The 20,446-nt window shown below is 38.7% G+C and overlaps 1 long non-coding RNA gene across 2 annotated transcripts in view; it reads left to right on the top strand.

Moving 5' to 3' along the window:
- Positions 1-20,446, top strand: part of LOC105486555 (uncharacterized) — a 39,730-nt gene that overhangs the window by 7,069 nt on the left and 12,215 nt on the right. The window contains exon 3 of one of the 2 annotated variants that reach the window (XR_011612198.1): positions 19,941-20,381. The exons of the other annotated variant lie outside the window; for it this stretch is intronic. This is a non-coding gene — a long non-coding RNA (uncharacterized lncRNA). Of the gene's footprint in view, positions 1-19,940; positions 20,382-20,446 lie in introns of those variants that run through there. 2 annotated transcript variants of the gene reach the window in all.

The following is a 20,446-nucleotide window of genomic DNA, read 5'->3' as shown; positions in this document are numbered from 1 at the left end:
GGCTTCAAATGTGAATGTGACTTCTCACAGCTCAGCAGCTACAAACTAAGCTATAAGTAATAAACTGTTCACACCCTGATCTCCAAGCACATCTGACATGTGAGCAAAGGGACAGCCACTCTATAAAGTATCGTTTACAAAAGAGAAGTTTGAAAAAACACATAATAGGCACTTTTCATAGCAAGGAACCACACCTGCCTTATAAGACTGGTTCTGATAAGTCCTTTAATTTTTGGTGTCCAATCAGTTGTAGACGCCAAACCTTGAGTTTATGGCCACTGATGTGGTTTGGATATTTGTCCCACCCAAATATCATGTTGAGATGTAATTTCCAATGTTTGTGGTGAGGCCTGGTGGGGGGTGTTTGGGTCATGGGATTGGATCCCTCATGGCCTGGTGCAGTCCTTGCCATAGTGAGTGACTTCTTATGAGATCTGGTTGTTAAAAAGTGTGTGGCACCTCTCCCCCTTCTCCCTCTCTCCAGGTGACATTCCTACTCCTCCTTCACCTCCTGCTATGATTGTAGCTTCCCGACGCCTCCCCAGAAGCTGAGCAGATGCTGGTGCCAAGCTTCCTGTGCAACCTAAAGAACCATGAGCCAATAAAACCTCCCCTTATTTTTTTTTATAAATTACCCAGTCTCAGGTATTTCTTTAGAGCAACCACAAGAACTGCCTAACACCCTAACCCTTGTAAGACATCCCTGACCACACAGTGCAGGAAGCTCTTCATGGAACTCATCTGCCAGCTGCCAGGACTTCTCTGGAAGGAGCTGACCCACTCTTATCCTCTGTGGCCCCAGCCTTTCCTTTGGGGAAGTTCCTCACTATCTGTTTTCTTCTGCTTGGAGAGGATGCTCTGTTGAGTGACTGCATGGACTCCCTGTCCACTGCTGTTACACAAAGGCTTGGAGGTGACATTAGGGCCAAATACTCACAGGCTTTTCAAAATTGGGCTGTAATTTCTTTAACATACGATTTTCTCAAAAACTTAGCAGATGTGTGTGTTCTCTAAAGCTCCTATACCAAACTACCTCCAAATTTCTGGCTTAAAGCAACAGAAATTGATCATCTCACATTTCTGGAGGTCAGAAGTCGAAGACCAGGGTGTCGCCAGGGCTGTGCTCCCTGTGAAGGTGTTGGGGAAGGATGTCTTCTGGGCCTCTCTCCTGGTTTGTGGTAACCTATCCTTGGTTGGTGGTAACCTCTTTCCAATCTTCTCAGGGCAGTCTCCCCCTGTGTGGGTCTGTGATTGGTGTCAAATATCCTCCTTTCATAGGCACCCCTGTCATATTGGATTAGGTGTCTGTTTTACACAGGTATAATCTCATCTTAACTAATTTTATCTGCATAAACCCATTTATGGTCACATTCTGAGATACTGGGGATTAGGACATACACACACACACACACACACACACACACACACACACACATACACATATACATATGCAATGCATGGTTGAATTGTGCCCTTCCCACCAATTTTATATATATATATATATATATCTAAAAAATATATATAAATAAAATATTTATTTATATTATTTAATTATATATAATTAAATAACTATATATATATATATATATATAAATAAAATTGGTGGGATGGGCACAATTCAACCATGAATTGTAAGCTTCTGGAAGTGTCCTTCTGGCAGTTCCAATGTGTAAGTAATTGTAATCAAAACCTATTGCTCTATATAACTGCAATTCTTGAGTCCACAGACTGCTTTGTCTTCTGTGATGGTCTCTGATTCTGCCTACCTCAACTCTTATAACTCAGTGATCATGGTTAGCTTGGGACCATGTGAAACAACAGATTATCATAGAAAACTTTTCAATGTTTTCTCCATTTTTAAAAAATCTCTATGTGTGAAACGTCCCTGTCTGACAGCTCTGAAGAGAGCAGTGGTTCTCCCAGCATGGTGTCTAAGCTCTGAGAACGGACCGACTTCCACCTCAAGTCGGTCCCTGACCCTTGTGTAGCCTAAGTTGGAGACACCTCCCAGTAGGGACGGACTGATGCCTCATACAGGCAAGTGTCCCTCTGAGAGGAAGCTTCCAGTGGAAGGAAGGATCAGGCAGCAATATTTGCTGTTCTGCAATATTTGCTGTTCTGCAGCCTCTGCTGGTGATACCCAGGCAAACAGGGTCTGAATTGGACCTCCAGTAAACTCCAACCGACCTACAGCTGAGGGACCTGACTGTTAGAAAGAAAACTAACAAACAGAAAGGAATAGCATCAACATCAACAAAAAGGATGTCCACACCAAAACCCCACCTGTAGGTCACCATCATTGAAGACCAAAGGTAGATAAAATCACAAAGATGGGGAGAAACCAGAGCAGAAAAGCTGAAAATTCTAAAAACCAGAGTGCCCTTTCTCCTCCAAAGGAACGCAGCTCCTCACCAGCAATGGAACAAAGCTGGACAGAGAATGACTTTGACGAGTTGACAGAAGTAGGCTTCAGAAAGTCGGTAATAACAAACTTCGAGCTAAAGGAGAATATTTGAACCCATCACAAGGAAGCTAAAAATCTTGAAAAAAGATTAGACAAATGGCTAACTAGAATAAACAGTGTAGAGAAGACTGTAAATGACCTGATGGAGCTGAAAACCATGGCACAAGAACTACATGATATGTGCACAAGCTTCAGTAGCCTATTTGATCAAGTAGAAGAAAGGGTATCAGTGACTGAAGATCAAATTAATGAAATGAAGTGAGAAGAGAAATTTAGAGAAAAAAGAGGAGAAAGAAACAAACAAAGCCTCCAATAAATATGGGACGATGTGAAACAACCAAATCTACGTTTGACTGGTGTATCTGAAAGTGACAGAAAGAATGGAATCAAGCTGGAAAACATTCTTCATAATATTATCCAGGAGAACTTCCCCAACCTAGCAAGGCAGGCTGACGTTCAATTTCAGGAAATACAGAGAACACCACAAAGATACTGCTTGAGGAGAGCAACCCCAAGACACATAATTGTCAGATTCACCAAGGTTGAAACAAAGGAAAAAATGTTAAGGGCAGCCAGAGAGAAAGGTCAGGTTACCCACAAAGGGAAGCCCATCAGACTAACAACAGGTCTCTTAGCAGAAACTCTACAAGCCAGAAGAGAGTGGGGACCAATATTCAACATTCTTAAAGAAAAGAATTTTCAAGCCAGAATTTCATATCCAGCCAAACTAAACCTCATAAGTGAAGGAGAAATAAAATCTTTTACAGAAAAGCAAATGCTGAGAGATTTTGTCACCACCAGGCCTTCCTTGCCAGAGCTCCTGAAGGAAGCACTAAACATGGAAAGGAACAACTGGTACCAGCCACTGCAAAAACATACCAAATTGTAAAGACCATCAATGCTAGGAAGATACTGCATCAACTAATGGGCAAAATAACCAGCTAACATCATAATGATAGGATCAAATTCACATATAACAATATTAATCTTAAGTGTAAATGGGCTAAATTCCCCAATAAAAGACACAGACTGGCAAATTGGATAAAGAGTCAAGACCCATCAGTGTGCTGTATTCAGGAGACACAGCTCATGTGCAGAGACACACATAGCTTCAAAATAAAGGAATGGAGGAAGATCTACCAAGCAAATGGAAAGAAAGAAAAAAAAAAAAAAAAAAAGCAGGGGTTGCAATCCTAGTCTCTGATAAAACAGACTTTAAACCAACAAAGATCAAAAGAGACAAAGGGCACTATATAATGGTAAAGGGATCAATTCAACAAGAAGAGCTAACTATCCTAAATATATATGCACTCAATACAGGAGCACCCAGATTCATACAGCAAGTCCTTAGAGACCTACAAAGAGACTTAGACTCCCACACAATAATAACAGGAGATGTTAACACCCCACTGTCAATATTAGACAGACAGATGAGACAGAAGGTTAGCAAGGATATCCAGGATTTGAACTCAGCTCTGCACCAAGCAGACCTAATAGACATCTACAGAACTCTTCTCCCCAAATCAACAGAATATACATTCTTCTCAGCACCACATCACACTTATTCAAAAATGGAGCACATAGTTGGAAGTAAAGCACTCCTCAGCAAATGTAAAAGAACAGAAATCACAACAACTGTCTCTCAGACCACAGTGCAATCAAATTAGAACTCAGGATTAAGAAACTCACTCAAAACTGCACTTCATGGAAACTGAATGACCTGCTCCTGAATGACTACTGGGTAAATAACTAAATGAAGGCAGAAATAAAGATGTTCTTTGAAATCAATGAGATCAAAGACGCAACATACCAGAATCTCTGGGACACATTTAAAGCAATGTGTAGAGGGAAATTTATAGCACTAAATGCCCATGAGAGAAAGCAGGAAAGATCTAAAATTGACACCTTAACATCACAATTAAAAGAACTATAGAAGTGAGAGCAAACACATTCAAAAGCTAGCAGAAGGCAAGAAATAACTAAGATCAGAGCAAAACTGAAGGAGATAGATACACAAAAAGCCCTTCAAAAAATCAATGAATCCAGGAGTTGGTTTTTTGAAAAGATTAACAAAATTGATAGACCACTAGCAAGACTAATAAAGAAGAAAAGAGAGAAGAATCAGATAGTCTCAATATAAAATGATAAAGGGAATATCACCCCTGATCCCACAGAAATACAAACAAGTATCGGAGAATACTATAAACACCTCTATGCAAATAAAGTAGAAAATCTAGAAGAAATGGATAAATTCCCGGACACATACACCCTTCCAAGATTAAACCAGGATGAAGTTGAACCCCCGAATAGACCAATAACAGGCTCTGAAATTGAGGCAATAATTAATAGCCTGCCAACCAAAAAAAGTCCAGGACCAGATGGATTCACAGCTGAACCCTACCAGAGGTACAAGGAGGAGCTGGTACCATTCCTTCTGAAACTATTCCAATCAATAGGAAAAGAGGGAATCCTCCCTAACTCATTTTATGAGGCCAGCATCATCCTGATACCAAAGCCTGGCAGAGACACAACAAAAAAAGATAATTTTAGACCACTATCCCTGATGAACATCGATGCGAAAATTCTCAATAAAATACTGGCAAAATGAATCCAGCAGCACATCAAAAAGCTTTTCCACCAAGATCAAGTTGTCTTCATCCCTGGGAAGTAAGGCTGATTCAACATACGCAAATCGATAAATGTAATCCATCACATAAACAGAACCAAAGACAAAAACCACATGATTATCTCAATAAATGCAGAAAAGGTCTTTGACAAAATTCAACAGCCCTTCATACCAAAAACTCTCAATAAACTGGGTATTGATGGAACGTATTTCTAAATAGTAAGAGTTATTTATGACAAATCCACAGCCAGTATCATACTGAACGGGCAAAAACTGGAAGCATTCCCTTTGAAAACTGGCACGAGACAGGGGTACCCTCTCTCACCACTCCTATTAAACATAGTGTTGGAAGTTCTGGCCAGGGCAATCAGGCAAGAGAAAGAAATAAAGGGTATTCAATTAGGAAAAGAGGAAGTCGAATTGTCCCTGTTTGCAGATGACATGATTGTATATTTAGAAAACCCCATCGTCTCAGCCCAAAATCTCCTTAAGCTGATAAGCAACTTCAGCAAAGTCTCAGGATACAAAATCAATGTGCAAAAAGCACAAACATTCCTATACACCAATAACAGACAAACAGAGAGCCAAATCATGAGTGAACTCCCATTCACAATTGCTGCAAAGAGAATAAAATACCTAGGAATATAAGGGATGTGAAGGACCTCGTCAAGGAGAATTACAAACCACTGCTCAATGAAATAAAAGAGGACACAAACACATGGAAGAACATTCCATGCTTGTGGATAGGAAGGATGAATCTCGTGAAAATGGCCATACAGCTCAAAGTAATTCATAGATTCAATGCCACCCCCATCAAGCTACCAATGACTTTCTTCACAGAATTGGAAAAAACTACTTTAAAGTTCACATGAAACAAAAAAGGAGCCCGCATTGCCAAGACAATGCTAAGCAAAAGGAACAAAGCTGGGGGCATCATGCTACCTGACTTCAAACTATACTACAAGGCTACAGTAACCAAAATAGCATGGTACTGTTACCAAAACAGAGATATAGACCAATGGAAAAGAACATTGGCCTCAGAAATACCACCACACATCTACAACCATCTGATCTTTGACAAACCTGACAAAAACAAGAAATGGGGAAAGGATTCCCTAGTTGATAAATGGTGCTGGGAAAACTGGCTAGCCATATGTAGAAAGCTGAAACTGGATCCCTTCCTTACACCTTTTACAAAAATTAATTCAAGATGGATTAAAGACTTAAATGTTAGACCTAAAACCATAAAAACCCTAGAAGAAAACCTAGGCAACACCATTCAGGACATAGGCATGGGCAAGGACTTCATGACTAAAACAGCAAAAGCAATGTCAACAAAAGCCACAATAGACAAATGGTATCTAATTAAACTAAAGAGCTTCTGCAGAGCAAAAAAAAAAAAAAAACTACCATCAGAGTGAACAGGCAACCTACAGAATGGGAGAAAATTTTTGCCATTTACCCATCTGATGAAGGGCTAATATCCAGAATCTACAAAGAACTTAAACATATTTACAAGAAAAAAATCAAACAACCCCAACAAAAAGTGGGCAGAGGATACGAACAGACACTTCTCAAAAGAAGACATTTATGCAGCCAACAGACACATGAAAAAATGTTCATCATCACTGGGCGTCAGAGAAATGCAAATCAAAACCGCAATGAGATACCATCTCACACCAGTTAGAATGACGATCATCAAAAAGTCAGGAAACAACAGATGCTAAAGAGGATGTGGAGAAATAGGAAGATTTTTATACTGTTCGTGGGAGTGTAAACTAGTTCAACCATTGTGGAAGACAGTGTGGTGATTCCTCAAGAATCTAGAACTAGAAATACCATTTGACCTAGTGATCCCATTACTGGATATATACCCAAAGGACTGTAAATCATGCTACCATAAAGACACATGCACACATATGTTTATTGTGGCACTATTCACAACAGCAAAGACTTAGAACCAACCCAAATGTCCATCAATGATAGACTGGATTAAGAAAATGTGGCACATATACACCATGGAATACTATGCAGCCATGAAAAAGGGTTAGTTCATGTCCTTTGTAGGGACATGCATGAAACTGGAAACCATCATTTTGAGCAAACTATCGCAAGGAAAGAAAACCAAACACCGCATGTTCTCACTCATAGGTGGGAATTGAACAACGAGAACACTTGGACACAGGGCGGGGAACATCACACATGGGGTCCTGTCGTGGAGTGGGGGGATGGGGGAGGGATAGCATTAGGAGAAATACCTAATGTAAATGGCGAGTTAATGGGTGCAGCAAATCAACACGGCACATGTGTATGTATGTAACGAACCTGCACGTCATGCACATGTACCCTAGAACTTAAAGTAAAATAAAATAAAATAAAATAAAATAAAATAAAATAATCTCTGCATGTATATCCACTAGATTTAACCCGGATTCATCTTTCTCACATAAAATTTCGTTAAAATCAGCCAGAATGAGCCAGTTCACACGAACCGTTCAGATGCCAGTTTTTTCTTTAGTTTTGTTTTTGTTTTTTCCTTTATTCTGTGTTCTCCACACATGTGCCCCAATTTGGATCCGGCCCTTAGCACTAGATCCTCATTCCGGGAAGCAGCCAGAAGGACAAGGGAAAGGGAGAATGCACTTTTTCCCCTTAAGAAAGTGGCCCCAGATTACAATGTTATTTCCTTTCTCATCTCATTGGTCATGATGTAATCACAGGACCACATCTAACAATGAGATGGCTCAGAAGTGATGACCATGTGCCCAGATGAAAATACTCTACCACGTCAGTAGGAGAGAATGGATTTGTGAGTGTAATTAGTAGTCTCTGGTGCAAGTACTCACTTTAAATTATGGTTTTAAAACCTCTCTTTAAAAATAAAATCCATTCAAAGGAAAGATGGCTGGATAGAGGGACGGGAAGTCCAGCAAGGACATCTTGGTTCAGTCTAAACTCTCTCTGAAGTGAGTGTGTCACAATCTTGAACAGGTAGTTTCCTTTTCTGGAATGTTTCATCACCGGAAAAATAAAGGCGTGGAGATCGGCATTTCCAAAATAAAGTTCTATAGAATAAAAGATGTAGGCCAGGCGCCGTGGCTCACACCTGTAATCCCAGCACTTTGGGAGGCCAAGGCAGGTGGATAATGAGGTCAAGAGTTCGAGACCATCCTGGCCAACATGGTGAAACCCCGTCTCTACTAAAAATATGAATTAGCTGGGTGTGGTGGCATGCACCTGTAATGCCAACTACTCGGGAGGCTGAGGCAAGAGAATCGCTTAAACCTAGAAGGCAGAGGTTGCAGTGAGCCGAGAGTGAGCCATTGCACTCCAGCCTGTGTGACAGCACGAGACTCCATCTCAAAAAAAAAAAAAAAAATTTTAAAGATAATAATTATTATTTTGTGACAAAGACTCTCTACTCAAAATTAGGAAGTGATTAACACCACATTCACCTTTTAGAGATTCACAACATCATAATAGAGATTCTGAGATACTCTTTCCATAAGTGATTTTTAATTTACGATATGCTGTTTTTTCAGTCATAGAATGGTTTATTACTCAATTATCTCCGAACTTCATGTAAAACTCAACGTGGGGGACACCAAACTAAATGGCCTATAAAGTTCCTTCCTGCTTTCAGGTTCTGTGATGCTGAAGTCCATCATCAAGCTCTTACCACACTTCATCATCTAGTAAATTATTTACAAAGTCTATTTATAGCCTCCTGTTCCTGAAATTGACTTAAGGAATCTCACAACAAAAGGTCTTTAAGTAAGACTAAATATCTACAATAGACATTGATAGAAAAGAAAGACCGACTCATTCCTCCACATTCATTAATCTGTTAGGTGCCTTGTCCAGTCAGCTAGTTACCTAGTTAAACTCTGAAGTAATGGAGACAATTAAGTTTGGAGGAAGAGGCTCACGTCCTATGAGACCTGTCACTGGGGTGGGTGGGAGGAGGGTGGGTGGAGGAGGTTGGCACCAAGATTCCCTGGGCAGGCAGAGCACATGAGCTCCCGCAGGGCACACTGAAAAGAAGCAGGGCGGTGCCAGACAGAGGGCCAGTCGACTTCCAGCCTCCTCAATGATTTTGCTTAAGGCTGGCTTTGTGTGCGTGCAAATCATTCAGATAATTGCTGTAATTCTGTGCTTAGCTTGGCTGCTAAGACCCTTGGTTCATGAATATTCATAAGCTCTATCCACACTCCACTATTACTTAAATTTTCCTAGACAGCTTTCATGCTGAGCGTGCCAGCCTGTTTGTGCTGGAGATGGTGATGGTGATGATTTCTTGTCTGGGTGGAAGCAGGCTCAGCGAGGCCCAGGGACACTTCCCTGTGCCCGCCCACCCATGTATTTGAGCAGAAAAGGCACTCTTGCTAAGACGGCCCTGCTTCTCTGCAGGTTTCCTCTTACACATGGATTCTATTCATTCATCATTTATTGAGCTCTGTGCCAGGCACTGTGCTAGATGCCGGAGCTCCTGCGTAGAAGACAGGTGAGTACTTACCTTCAAATGAATGTGTGGTCCTGCCAGCAAGATAGACTATGGACAGACCACTGGAGAATAAAAATAGTTGTTAAGAGAGGATGAGTTCAGAGAATTGTGAGGAGTTTAGAGAAAATGCACAAAATCAAAATTGGGAGTGGGTGAAATCAAGAAGAGATGGCTTTTCACAGGAATCAAATACCTACATTGAGCCTTAAAATTACATAACATATATAACACACACTCGTTGCAGAAAACACATGTAATAAAATGGAAAGAAAAGTCCTTTTGACATTTCTCACTCAGTTTTATTATATCTATTTTCAGACTTTTCCCTGTGTGTCTAAAAGTCTTTTTAACAACAACTAAAAAATCCATGAAGTATGTAGTTTTATAATCCACTTTTTTCAACTACGCAAATATTTAAACTTGAAGAAAGAGTAAGATGTTCCCGGGTGAAGGTGGTCAAGGAAGAGAGTGTAGGATGAGAAAGTTTGCTCCGAGGTGTCAGGTGTCTCCCAGGTCTTCATTATGCATGGAGTCCAAGGCTATAGGTGAGGATGACCCTGGACAGGAGGTGAGTAGACAGGACAGTGCTTTTTGTGCCCCTCTAAGGTCTAGGGAGCTCGGGCTTTACCATGAGGGCAAGAGGAAGCTACTGAAAGTTTGTAAGCGGAGACCCAGTAATTTGGAAAATTGTTCTAAGGATAAACAGGAGCAGAAGGGAGCAGTGGAGTAGAATACCTTTAACTGAATCTCCTCAGCAGATTAAAATTCTGACCAAAGCCTGACTGAGTGAGAGCCTGTCACATACAGAGACTAAGCATGTGTCCATTTTGTGGTTGAGGTATGTGGACCCTCTAAAGACGGCTTCTCTGCCACATTCTTTAATAATGAAGACATTAAACAACTTAGCATCTCACAATCCAGCATGGAGAGTTTATTCTGGTTGTGGAACTTAAATCCCAGGGTTGAAGGTAAACCGGATAAAAATTGCTTATTTATCCAAGCCAAAATTGACATGATTCTCAAAAGACAATCTTGATTATAGGACTTCATTTTTGTTGGGTCACTCTGGCGCTATTACTTTCATGTCTGTTGGGAGTGCTACATTCAATTTAAAATATTTTTAGAAAAATCTAGTTAACTCTACAGCTATAGTTGAATTTGTTTCTAGAGTCAATTTACAGAAAAATATATAGTAATAGATATTTGTATTCCACTGAATTTTCATGGAAAAATCATAGCAAACAGCATTCATTTTGAGGAGTCAGAGCGGCTGTAGAGGAAGTTGGAATAATTTATGCATTAGTTTATATATTGCTTACTGTTCAATGATGACCATAATTAAGTTTATAATAAAGTAATCATTAAAAATTTTTTTTGTTCATAAGAGAAGGATTTTGATTAGAAAGATATTTAGGACAAAGAAAATCTATAGGATGTTGCACACAATTGGGGATGGGGAACATGGTAAAGGGAAGTGTGGCATGGGTGACTCCTTGGTTTCTAGTTCCCACAGTGGTGCCATTCGCAGTAAGGAACATAAGAGGACAAGTAAGGTCACCGGAACTGGAATTTGAAATGTCTTCAGATATATAGTTTTAAATTTTAGCTTCAAGGAGTACATGTTCAGGTTTGTTACATGGATATATTGGTGATGCTGAGGTTTGGACTTCAAATGATCCCGTCACCCAATTAGTGAACACTGTACCTGATAACTAGTTTTTCAACCCATGCTTCCATCCCTCTCTCCCAGTTTTGGAGTCCTCAGTATCTATTGTTCTCATCCTTGTGTCTGAGTGTACCCAACGTTTAGCTCCCACTTATATGTGAGAACACGTAGTATTTGGTTTTGGGTTTCTTTGTTGATTCACTTAGGTTAATGGCCTCCCGTTGCATCCACATTACTGCAAAGGACACGGTTTCATTCTTTTCTATGGCTGTGTGGTGTTCCATGGTGTATATGTACCATTTTTTCTTTATCCAATCCACCATTGATGGGCACCGGGGTTTGCTATTATACGTCTTTGCTATTGTGAATAGTGCTGCAGTAAAGATACAAATGCAGGTGTCTTTTTGCTAAAACAATTTATTTTCCTTTTTGTATATGCCCAATAATGGGATTGCTGGGTGGAATGATAATTCTATTTTTAATTCTTTGAGAAATCTCCAGTCTGCTTTCCACAAGGGCTGAACTAATTTGCATTCCCACCAATAGTGTATAAACCTTCACTTTTCTCTGCAGCCTTGCCAGCATCTATTGTTTTTTGACTTTTTAATAATAGTCATTCTGACTGGCGTGAGATGGTATCTCATTGTGGTTTTGATTTGTATCTTTCTGATTAGTGATGTCGAGCATCTTTTTATGTTTGTTGGCTACTTGTATGTGTTCTTTTGTTCATGTTCTTGCTCACCTTTTAAAATTATTACTATTATTATTATTGTTAGAGTTGGGGTTTTGCTCTTGTCATACAGGCCAAGTGCAGTGGTGTGATCATAGCTCATTGCAGCCTTTTGCCTACTTTATAATTGGGTTATTTGTTTTTAATGGGGCTATTTGTTGTTATAGATTCTGGATATTAGTCCTTTGCCAGATACATAGTTTGTAAATTTTTTTTTTCTCATTCTGTAGGTTGTCTGTTTACTCTGTTGATATTTTCTTTTCCTGTGAAGAAGCTCTTTAGTGTGATTAAGTCTCATTTGTCTATTTTTCATTTTGTTGCATTTGCTTTTTGAGAATTCATTATAAATTCTTTCCCTCGGCTAAGGTCTAGAAGGGCAATTCCTAGGTTTTCATCTAGCATTTGTATAGTTTTAGGTCTGACATTTAAGTTTTTCATCCATTTTGAGTTAATTTGTGTATGTGGTGAGAGGTACGTGTCCAGTCTTATTCTTCTGCATACGGTTAACGAGTTTTCCCAGCAGCACTTATTGAATAGTATATTCTTTCCCAATTATTTGTTTTTGTTTGCTTTTTGAAGATCAGTTGGATGTATGTGTTCAGCTTTATTTCAGGGGTCTCTATGCTCCCATTGATCTACATGTCTATTTTTGTGACAGTACCATGTTGTTTTAGTTATAGTAGTCTTGTAGCATAGTTTCATGTTGGGTAGTGTGATGTTTTCTCTTTATTCTTTTTCTTAGGTTGCCTTGCCTATTTGGGATATTTTTGGTTCCATATAAATTTTAGAATAGATTTTGCTAATTTTGTGAAAAATAATATTGTTAATTTGTTGGGAATAGTGTTGAATCTGTAGATTGCTTTGGGCAGTATAAACATTTTAACAGTATTGATTCTTACAGCCCATGGAATTGAGATGCTTTTCCATTTGTTTGTGTCATCTATGATTTATTTCAACAGTGTTTAGTATTTCTTATAGAAATGTTTCATTTCCTTGGTTAAACATATTTCTAGGCATTTTTCGTGGCTGTGGTAAACGGGATTGAGTTTTTGATTTGGTTCTCAGCTTGAATGTTATCAGTGTATAAAAATGCTAGTTACTCTTATATGTTGATTTTGTATTCTGAGATTTTGCTGAAGTCATTTATCAGGTCTAGGAGACTTTTTATCAGAATCTTCAGGGTTTTCTATAAAGAGAATTATATTGTCAATGAAGACAAATAATTCGACTTCCCGATTTTCTATTATTTGGATGCCTTTGATTCTTTCTTTTGCCTGATTGCTCCAGCTAAAAATTCTAGTATTCTGTTGAATAGGAGTGATGAGAGTGGACATTCTTGTCTTGTACCAGTTCTTAGAGGGAATGCTTCCGGCCTTTTTCTGTTCAGTGTGATGTTGACTGTTGGTTTGTCATAGATAAATCTTATAATTTTGAGGAGTATTCCTTAGATATCAAGTTTGTTGAGGGTTTCTATTATGAAGGAATGTTGAATTTTATAATAAGCTTTTTCTACATCTATTGAGATGATCATTTTTTTTTTGTTCTTAATTCTGTTTGTGTGGTGAATCAAATTGACTGATTTGTGTATGTTGAACATTTCTGCATCTCAGAGATAAAGCCCACTTGATTGTAGCAAATTAACTTTTTGGTATGCTGTTGGATTTGGATTGCTAGTATTTTGTGGAGGACTTTTGCATCTGTGTTCATCAGGTAAATTGGCCTGTAGTTTTATTCTTGTTGTTGTGTTTTTGTCAGATTTTGGTATTAGGATTAGACTAGTTCCATAGAATGAATTAGGGTGGAATCCTTCCTCCTTGATTTTTTGAAATAGTTTCAGTAGGATTGGTTTTAGTTATTCTTTGTACATCTTGTATAATTAGACAGCGAATGTATATGGTCCAGAGCATTGTTTGGTTGGTAGGGTTTTGTTTTGTTTTTTTATTTTTGGCTACAAATTTAATTTCATTACTTGTTATTGATATGCTAAGAATTTCTGCTTCTTTAATCTTTAGGGGTTGTGTGTTTCCAGGAATGTATTCATTTCCTCTAGATTTTCTAGTTTGAATGCACAAAGATATTCATAATAGTCTCTGAGGATCTTTTGTATTTCCGTGAGATTGGTTGTGATGTCACCTTTGTCATTTCTGATTCTGCTTATTTGGACCTTCTCTATTTTTCTTTGTTAATCTAGCAGGAGGTCTATCAATCATTTTTATCCTTTCAAATAACCAACTTTTTGTTTTATTGATCCTTTGTATGATTTGGGGATGTTTTAATTTCATTTAGTTCTGTTCTGATTTCAGTTACTTCTTTTCCTCTAGTAGCTTTGGGTTTAGTTTGTGTTTCTGTTTTTCTAATTCCTTTAGGTGCAAGCTTAGGTTGTTCATTTGAGATCTCTATCTTTCTGATGTAGGCATTTGGCACTATAAACTTTCCTCATTTTACTTCTTTTGCTGCTTTCCAGAGGTATTGGTATAACGTGTCCCTATTTTTCTTTGTTTCAAAGAATTTTTTGATTTATGCACTAATCTCATTGTTTACCCAAAAGTCATTCAGGAGGAAGTTGTTTAGTTTCCATATATTTGTGTGGTATTGAGAGTACCTCTTGGTATTAATCTATATTTTTATTCCACTGTGGTCCAAGAGGATGCTTGGTATGATTTCTACTTTTCTTTTTTTGAGACAGAGTCTTGCTCTTGTCACCCAGGCTGGAGTGCAGTGGCACAAAATTGGCTCACTGCAACCTCTGCCTCCCGGGTTCAAGGGATTCTCCTGACTCAGCCTCCTGAGAAGCTGGGATTACAGGCACCCGTCACCAAGCCCAGCTAATTGTTTTTTGTACTTTTAGTAGAGACAGGGTTGGTCTCAAACTCCTGACCTCAGGTGATCCGCCTGCCTTGGCCTCCAAAAGTGCTGGAATTACAGCTGTGAGCCACTGCACCCGGTCTCTATTATTTTTTTCTCCCTTTATAAAACTTGCTTTATGACCAACCACGTGGTCAATCTTAGAGTATGTGCTATGTGCAGATGAACAGAAAGTATATCATGCGACTGTTAGGTGGAGTATTCTGTAGATGTCTATTAGGTCCAACTGGTCAAGTGTTGAATTTAAGTCTAGCATTTTTTTGTTAGTTTTCTGTCTAATGTTGTCAGTATGGTAGTGAAGTCCCCCACTATTAATTGTGTGACTGTTAGTCTTTTCTTAGATCTGAAAGTAGTTGTTTTATAAATCTGGGTTCTTCGGTGTGGTATGCATATATATATATACATATATATATTTAAGACACTTAAGTCTTCTTGTTCAATAAACCCTTTATCATTATGTAATTTCCTTCTTTGTTTTTTAAAATACTGTTGTTGATTTAAAGTCTCTTTTCTCTAATATGAGAATAGTGATTTCTGTGCTCTTTGTTTTCCATTTGCATGATGCATCTTTATCCTTTCTCTATTTTAAGCCTATGGGTATCATTACATTTAAGTGGAATCTCTTGAAGATAGCAGAAGGATGGCTCTTTTTTCAGTCTAGTTTGCCACTCTATAACTGGAGCATTTACGTCGTTTACATTCAAGGTTAATATTGATATGTGAAGTTCTGTTTCTATCATAATGTTGTTAGCTAGTTGCTTCATAGTCTCCATCTGGGTAATTGCTTTATGGGGTTCAGGAGCTATGTGCTTGTTTTCGCTTTTGTGGTAGCAAGTATGTCATCCTTTCATTTCTGTGTTTAGAACTCCCTTAAGCATCTCTTATAGGACCGGTTTGGTGGTGACAAATTCCCTTAGCAATTTTGTTATCTGGAAACATTTAATTTTCCTTCATTTGTGAAGCTTAATTTGGTGGGATTTGGAAATCTTGGTTGACTTTCTTTTTTTTTTTTAAGAATGCCGAGAATGGGCTCCCAATCTCTTCGAGATTTTCAGGTTTCTGCTGAGAAGTCTGCGGTTAGTCTCATGGGTTTCCCTTTATGGGTAACATGACCCTTTCTTTTAGCTGCCTTTAAGACTTTTTTCTTTCACATTGACCCTGAATAGTCTGGTGACTATATGCCTTGGGGATGACCATCTTGTATTCTATGTCAGAGGAGCCTGGATCTCTTGTATCTGCATGTTTACCTCTCTAGCAAGACTGGGAAAATGTTCCTGACTTTCAACCTCAATTGTATGTTCCAAGTTGCTTATTTTGTCCTCTCTCTCATGAATGCCAATAAGTTGTATACTTGGTTGCTTTTATGTAATATTTTATTTCTTGAAGGCTCCATTTCTGGTGTTTTTTTTTTTTTTTTTTTTTTGAGACAGAGTTTCACTCTTGTTGCCCAGGCTGGAGTGCAATGGCAGGATCTTGGCTCACTGCAACCTCTGCCTCCCAGGTTCAAGTGATTCTCCTGCCTCAGCCTCCCTAGTAGCTGGGATTATAGGCATGTGCCACCACGCTTGAGTAATTTCATATTTTTAGTAGAGACGGGGTTTCTCCATGTTGGTCAGGCTGGTTTTGAACTCCCAACCTCAGGTGATCCACCCGCCTCAGCCTCCCAAAGTGCTGGGATTATAGGTATGAGCGCCCAGCCCATTCCTTTTTATAAGTGCTTTTTATTATTATTATTGTTTTTCTGACTGGGTTGATTTATGGGACCAGTGTTTGAGCTCTAAAACTTTCTTCTTCTTGGTCTAGTCTGTTGCTAAGGCTTACAACTATATTTTGAAATTCCTTAAATGAATTTTTTAATTCCAGAAGTTTCGTTTGGTTACTTCTTAACATAGTGATGTTGTCTTTCAAATCTTGGAGCATTTTCCTGGCTTCTTTGTGTGGATTTCAACTTTATCTTGGATCTTGTTGAGTTTCCTTGCCATCCATATTCTGAAAACTATATGTGCCATTTCAGACATTTCACTCTGGTTAGAATCTTTTGCTTGTGAGCTAGTGGAATCATTTGAAGATGACAAAACGCTCTGGCATTTTGTACCAGCATCCTCATGCTGGTTCCTTATCATCTGAGATAGCTGGAACTTTTCTTATTGTTTTCTTGAATTTGTTATCATTTGAATGCAGATTCTTGATTTTTTAATTATTGTTTTCCTTAGGGATATGACTGTAATATATATTGTGTTACAATCAATTGACCTCATTTCTGGGTGCTTTCAGGGTTCTGAGGCTTTGTATGAGGTTTTGTTGCAGTTACATTTGTCCAGTGGTTTCTCAGATGTTGCTTGTTGCATTGATGTAATGTCATTTGGTGCTGTAATTCAGGCTGCAGTATAGCAGATGGCACTGAAGAATAAGAACCAGCAGGTGGGGTGGGGTGGAGGCAAAGGAGAAGAACTAAAATTGCCCTGCCCCAGCAGGCATTCACCTTTAGTGGGAGTAGAGCTGTTGGAGAAACCCAAGAAGTGAACTTTTTCATCCCATGCTCCCCAAAATCCTGAAGGAAAGAGTTGCTGCCAAGTCCACGATAAGGCACTGTCTTCAGATATTGGAACTGGAGATACTTAAATAGATTTGGGGTCTCTTCATTTGGATTGCAGAGATAAAAATCATGTTGAAAATTTTAATTTAGCAGCCCTCTGACTATATATTCTTATTGAAATCCTGGAGAAGAAAATTATCATGAAAGAGTAGAGACTGAAACACAGAGAGGACATATGCTTAGCCTTGAAAATACCAATATTTAAAGGTCAAATAAAGAACAATTAATTGATTGAATTAAAAAGGCTGAGACCAAAGAGTTACACCTTACACAAGGGGTGTGTTTCTTGAAGGATGAATGGTTGGTTAAGCTGAATGTTGGAATTTTTCCTCATCTGTGGTGAGCACCACATGCCCGCTCGTAGAGGAGCTGAGGAGACTCCCTTCTTACAGAAACAAGGGTAGAGCATGAAGGCTTGGTCTCCACTTGTGCAAGATTAGTCAGAAAAGGAAATGATATAGAAAGGTCTCTAAATAATTTTTGTCTTGGTTCCAAATGTGTTCGTCCAGGTTTGAGTTTTACAAAGAGTGAGCCCCAAAAGTAAAAACTCAAATGGTGTTTTTATTAAGACTCTTGAAATTATCCAGACATAATTCAGAGCTCTGTTAACACCTTTGTGACAAATTATAGGACAGAAATAGAGGCATCCTTCCCACTTTACCTAAAACCATCTTTTAGTTCTTCTGCCTCTGGCACCCTTTAATGTCAATGCATGTGAAAGGAACACTCACATTCAGAGAGGTATAGTCATTCGGCAGGAGTGGCAATTCCCAGTAGAAGTGGACTTGACCAGAAGAGTGAGTCATGTCTTTCTGAAGCAAAGAAATAATTTAAAAAAAATTAGCAGTTGCCAACCACATGGGACCCAGTGGATTTGCATGAGAGCATAAGAGGAGAGGAATTTCTGGGAACCATTTAGTTATAGAAGGAATGTATAACTGAAGAGGATCATATGAGAGATACCCCCTCATCCAGAAAAGCCTAGGTAAGGGTGGCTATGAAGGTGACTGTACTCCTGCAGAAAAGTTTGGAGAAATGCTGGTAAAATTGGTAAAGCTAAGCATGCATAACACTGTTTTTAGTATATTGAGGTGATTTAAGTTAAAATACTGATGCTACTTACATATAAAAAAGATTAATTTATAAAGATGTTTACATAGCCTAAGACACTAATGAAAGAAAGGAAAATACCCAGTAAGAAGGTGCTAGTTCTATTCAAGACATGTGTTAATACATCATGTCATTTATTTCTAAGAAAAGATAGAGGAAGGGGCATATGTAAAATCATAAAACTCAAAATTTGCTAAGCCAACAAACAACAATAGCAGCAACAGTCTATAAATTCTTAGGATAGTAATGCTGTATAAATTCAGGGTCTAAAACTCAGCCAGAGTCAATTTGGTCCTCTACTGTTTTTGTAAATAGTAAAACAAAGTATTTCTTGTACAAAGCCACCGTCATTACTCTATGTATTGTCTATGGCTGCTTTCAAAGTACAATTGAGCAGTTGAGATACAAATCATGTGGCCTGCAAAGTCTAAAATATTCACTATCTGGCTCTTTACAGACTTCTTTATGGCAAAGATTAAAAAAAAAAAAGTTCTTTATTTTGTTTGTTTGTTAGATGTTTGTTTGCATATTAGCATCCACACTGAGATATAAAGATCAGGCTAACCTCCTAGAGTCCAGAAGCAGCTGCATTGGGGATGCAATGCCTTACATGTGCTCAAATCCATAGTCATCCTATTTCTATGGCACAGCTTTTGCTCATGTAATGAAAAGTGAATTCTGGTTTGTGCTTTCCTCCACCTTCCCTGCTCACATCTGTGTGCTGACAAAGCATGAAAATTCAGTGAGTGGCTCCCATTAGAGCCAGTCACTGCCAAGGTGAATGTCAATGACTCTTTGGGAAACTCTCAGTATAATACATCTGCCCTTGTCCATGATCAATTTCATGTAGTGAGCTTTTCCAAGGCTCATTTCCCTCGCTGTGAATGGACTTCCCCATTGGGCATAAAATTTCAGAGGAAAATCAGTGGAAAAAAAATCAGTACTAGTTAAAAATGCAGATTTCTGTGACCCACCCTGGATCTGTTGAATCCCTGGATTAAGCCAGGAAATCATGGGTGGTGGAGATGTAGGGGACAAAAGTGTAGTGATTCTGATATAGATCTCTAATCCATATTTTGAGAAACACTGATCCATAGAATCATTTTCAGCTACAAAGCTTCACAGCTCTACAACACTTGACTTGCTTTGCATTTTACTTCTCAAATCATTCTCTATGCTTCTATTTCTCTGTCTTTCAAAGCTGGAGAGTATTCAAGCAGTGCGAGATTCAGTGTTGAAATGATTTCTATCAGTTGAAATTTATGTTATTATATTTGTTTCATACATTTAATTCCTGTTGAGACTCTAAGTATGGGCAGCTGGAACCCTGTTCCAGGTGCTATTCCTCACAAATTGTTGACATCTTTCTTCTCTATTAGATACCAAAGCCCAGCTGCAGCAGAACTAACACATCTACTCCCAACATTTAGCCCTCCACTTGCCTCGGTGACCACCACTGAAGATGGGAAAGGATGACATTGGAAGGGAGTTTGCAGCCCTCCTGATCTCCATGCAAGCATTCTTTGTGGTTTGGCTAACTCAAGTATATGAGTAGTGATTTATTCTGAATTAGACAGACTTAAACTTTGCAAATTGTATCTTAGGTGAGAGAAGAGGCATCACAAAAGTTGAATAACATAAAATTTTCTGTCGGGAAACCATTGAGGTTTTATAGAAGACTCCACCCCTACATGGCTTTGCCTAAGTGGATCTTATACAGTATTTAAAGCCCCGCTCAGTAGCCATTGGCCCCAGGAAATTTTCTATACTATCTGTCTCACCTAATTAATTGCTTCCAACTTTGAATTCCATTGTTTTAGTGTCTCTAGCATTAACTTAACTGACACTGATTAACTGATTTTCAGCATCTAGGATATCAGAGTCA

Source organism: Macaca nemestrina, chromosome 13, assembly GCF_043159975.1.
Source record: "Macaca nemestrina isolate mMacNem1 chromosome 13, mMacNem.hap1, whole genome shotgun sequence".
In the NCBI taxonomy this organism is placed as follows: Eukaryota; Metazoa; Chordata; class Mammalia; order Primates; family Cercopithecidae; genus Macaca; species Macaca nemestrina.
This window is presented reverse-complemented; position numbering and strand designations above follow the sequence as displayed.